This window comes from Eulemur rufifrons, chromosome 5, assembly GCF_041146395.1.
Source record: "Eulemur rufifrons isolate Redbay chromosome 5, OSU_ERuf_1, whole genome shotgun sequence".
NCBI classification, from domain to species: Eukaryota; Metazoa; Chordata; class Mammalia; order Primates; family Lemuridae; genus Eulemur; species Eulemur rufifrons.
In genome coordinates, this window is record NC_090987.1 from 8,797,683 (window position 1) to 8,801,633 (window position 3,951).

The 3,951-nt window shown below is 43.6% G+C and overlaps 1 pseudogene; it reads right to left on the reverse strand.

Annotated features, from left to right (window-relative positions):
• Positions 1-2,811: 2,811 nt before the first annotated feature.
• On the reverse strand, positions 2,812-3,662 carry LOC138383226 (ferritin light chain pseudogene; annotated as a pseudogene).
• Positions 3,663-3,951: the final 289 nt, after the last annotated feature.

Consider the following 3,951-nt stretch of genomic DNA (forward strand, 5'->3'; position numbering starts at 1 on the left):
AGCGCCCCTTATCTATCAGTTTCTTTGGGAAGATAGGAACCTAACTTCTGCAGGCGCCTTTCTTCAAGTCACAAAACTACCTCCTGTCACAAAGGTAAGAGAAAGTTTACTTTTCCTTTGGCAAAGTTAATTAGCAACACAGATGGCCTGCGTTCTCCCTCATGCTTCAGTGCTTAAAAATCCTCCTGCCTTTGTTTCAGTGGAGCTGAGCCCAGACTGAGTTTTTGTCTCTCAACTGTATTTCAGTAGCCTTTTCACACTGCCACTTTTGCTTTGGCAATACTGACACATCTTCCTCATTTATGCCTATGGATTTGTGAGGGGCTTCCTATGATGAGATGTTGGAAAAGAAAAAAAAAAAAAAAAAACCAGTAACTTTGTGGAAAGTTGATTACACCGACCCCTTTCTGCTCAAAAGGGCAGCAGGCCGGGCGCGGTGGCTCACGCCTGTAATCCTAGCACTCTGGGAGGCCGAGGCGGGTGGATCGCTGGAGGTCAGGAGTTCGAGACCAGCCTGAGCAAGAGCAAGACCCCGTCTCTACTAAAAATAGAAAGAAATTATATGGACAACTAAAATATATATATACAAAAAAAATTAGCCGGGCATGGTGGCGCATGCCTGTAGTCCCAGCCACTCGGGAGACTGAGGCAGTAGGATCACCTAAGCCCAGGAGTTTGAGGTTGCTGTGAGCTAGGCTGATGCCACGGCACTCACTCTAGCCCGGGCAACAGAGTGAGACTCTGTCTCAAAAAAAAAAAAAAAAAAAAAAAAAAAAAAGGGCAGCAATTCATCTGGATAGAGATTGACAATTTTAGGAATGTTTTTCCATTTCTTCCTGCAGCACATCAGCAAGTAACACTCTCCAAGAGCTTAGTAAATGTGCCAGTTACTAACAATTTCCCAAATAGTATCACCACAATATGAAGGAAACACTTTATGGTAAAAAGAGGTGCATTAATGACAGTAATACCATGGAATCCACTCATATTCATACTACTGCATCATCCAGCAGCTGCTAGGGTGATAGAACATTGGAATACTCTCTTGAAGGTTGAACTATGCCAGTAGTGTGAAGATGGGCCCCCTCAAAGTTTGGCCATTGTTGACACTATATACGGTAAGCCAGCAGCCATTATGAAATGCACCCTACAAATATGTCAGGGAAACAAAGGGTAGAAGTAGAAATGGGTTTTTTCTCATTCCTTGGCAATGAAACAATTGGGGAAATATTGTTTCCCATCCCTTGCAGCTTTAGGTTCTGTGATTTGCAAGGTTGGGTTCCTAAAAAATAAATAATTCCCATAGGGGAGAAATAGTGTCCTACCAAATGTAAAGCTGTGATTTCAGCCTTCTCTCTTATGTTCATAATGGTGACAGACCAGCAGGCAAATAAGAGCATTCCATAACTGAAGGAACAATTGATTTTGTCATAATGAGATGGTGTTTCTGCTGCTACATAATTGGAGCAGGAATGAATACTTCATAATTTAGTGGATTTCCCAGGACGCTTAGAGCAACTAGGGGGTCAGATCCCTTAATGATAGCTGGATCACCCACCCAATTTACCTAGATAAGTAGATGTGTTAATTGCAGGAGAAGAAAATGGGTCATAGAGGAGAAAAATGAGGAATGTCAGGTAGAAGTGCTGGCAACTGCACGTGCAGTATCTCTTTTTACTAACACTTTACTTGTAAGGTTTTGTCCCAGGAGTTGTGACCAGCCACGATCTAGATAAAGACATTATCAAATAGAGGAAAACTACTGGGAGGTGCAACTGGATCTGCCTTGTTGAAAATAATAGACTCCAGCAAACAGCGTTAGATCTTGTCCATGAATTCTTTGCATCTCTCCCAGCTTCTGCTTTCAAGGGCCCATATTTGGAATTCTCAGTGGAGAACTGCCTCAGGCTACTAAAGCCAATTTGCCTGCATATGCAGAGAACCAGAAATGCTTGGGAATTTACCTCTGTTCTCTCTCTATTTCCACTCCTCTAACTATGTGGTCCTTGGTGAATAACTGCTGTAGGAATATGAAATCTTATCTCCTTTAGCCCGGATTGCAGCAAACATTGAGCCATAATTAACACTCCAAAGCTCCCTTGTGAGATTAGGCAGAGGATAGAAATGTACCTAAAGATTCACCTTTGCTTGGCTTCTTCAACATCTCTGTCCTGCTTCCCTCATTTGCTTGCTAGATTTTTCTGGGAGTCATTCTTAACAAATTCCTTTTACACAAGTCTTCATCTCAGAATCTATTCCTGGGGATCCTGACATCAGACACTTTGATTTATTTATGTCACAGTTAATCAGGTTTTGGATTTTTTGCAGCCAAGCACATGCCACCTGAAATGTGCCAAATAAAATTACATACTAATTTGGGAACCCAAGATTCCTCATTCAATGTATTTTGTCCTTCCTTCATATTTCTTTATTTCCCCCATACAAACTTATTTGTTCCAGTAAGTGTACTTAGGGACAAACCAAAAGGTGATGAGGAAGGAGGAAAAGAGAAAGCGGAGGAGGATGAGGTGCAGAGGATTAAGGGGAGAGAGAGAGAAGGACAAGAGAGGGTGCAAAATACATCCCTGGATTGCAAGCTCCCAGAGGACAGACTGTGTCATCTTTTTCTATGTTTCACCACAGAATTTTGGACATAAGTAATATATGTTTAATGTGCTTACTACTTGACAAATATTAGAACAGAATTCTTTTCTCTTATGACCTTTTTCCTCATGCCTCATTTTTTTTTCTCCTTTATTTTTTGAGTACACTAGTAATATTAAAGATTTTTCTTTTTTCTTTTTTTCCAGGTGCTGCAAAAAGCTTTATTTCCATTTGGTCCAAGGCTTAGGAGAGGACTCCAGGGTGGTTAAAAAGCTGCCTAGTGGCTAGAGGGAGCAGCTCAGGCAGAAGCCCTGATATTTGAGAGGGGCTCCTCAGGTCGCCGGGCTTGGCAGGCTCCTAGTAGTGCTTGAGAATGAGCCTTTCGAAGAGGTACTCGCCCAGCCCAGCCTGGGGGGCGGCCAGCCTGCAGAGGTTGGTCAGGTGGTCGCCCATCTTCTTGATGAGTTTCACTTCCTTATCTACGAAGTGATTCTCCAGGAAGTCACAGATATGGGGGTCTGTGCGGGTAGAACCCAGGGCATGAAGATCCAGAAGAGCCTGGTTGAGGCTCTTCTCCAGGGCCATGGCGGCTTCTATTGGGTCCTGGGTTGTACCCCACTCATCTTGAGATGGCTTCTGCACGTCGAGCGCGCCCACCACGCTGGTTTTGCATTTTCAAGAGACGCTGGGCGCCCTGGCGCTTCTCTTCAGCCAATTCGCGGAAGTGGCCCACGCCTTCCAGAGCCACATCGTCGCGATCGAAATAGTAGCCCAGCGAGAGGTAGGTGTAGGAGGCCCGCAGATACAAATTGACCGGGCGGTTGAAGGCTGCCTCCACCTCGGTGGAATAATTCTGACGAATCTGGGAGCTCATGGTTGGTCGGCAGTAAGACGCTAACCACAAAAAACAGTGTTAGCTGGCTCCAGCAGCAGGAGATGGCAGAGATCTTCTCTTGGTCCGGAGATTGCAAGTGGAGAGATCAGAGAGCAGTCAGAGGCTGGAAGAAAGGGAGTCCCAGGGTCTCTTCCGTCCAAACACTGTTGAAGCAAGAGACAGAACCACGAGACCGCCCATAAGGGATACTTTTTCTTAATTGACAGATACAATTTATGTATTTATCGTGTCCACCTGTGTATATATACTTCAATACATCACGTCATACATGAAAATGCGTACAATTTTATCTGTAAATTTGAGGGACATTTCTGAATTCCTTAAAAGTGCTATGAGTTTATTGTAGTCAGGAATTCTGAAACTTTGCTTTTGTTTTAATATTTAGCAAATATTTAGCAAATATTCTTCTCAGTTTCCCAATATACAGACTGCACTGCTTATATCTTGTTTTC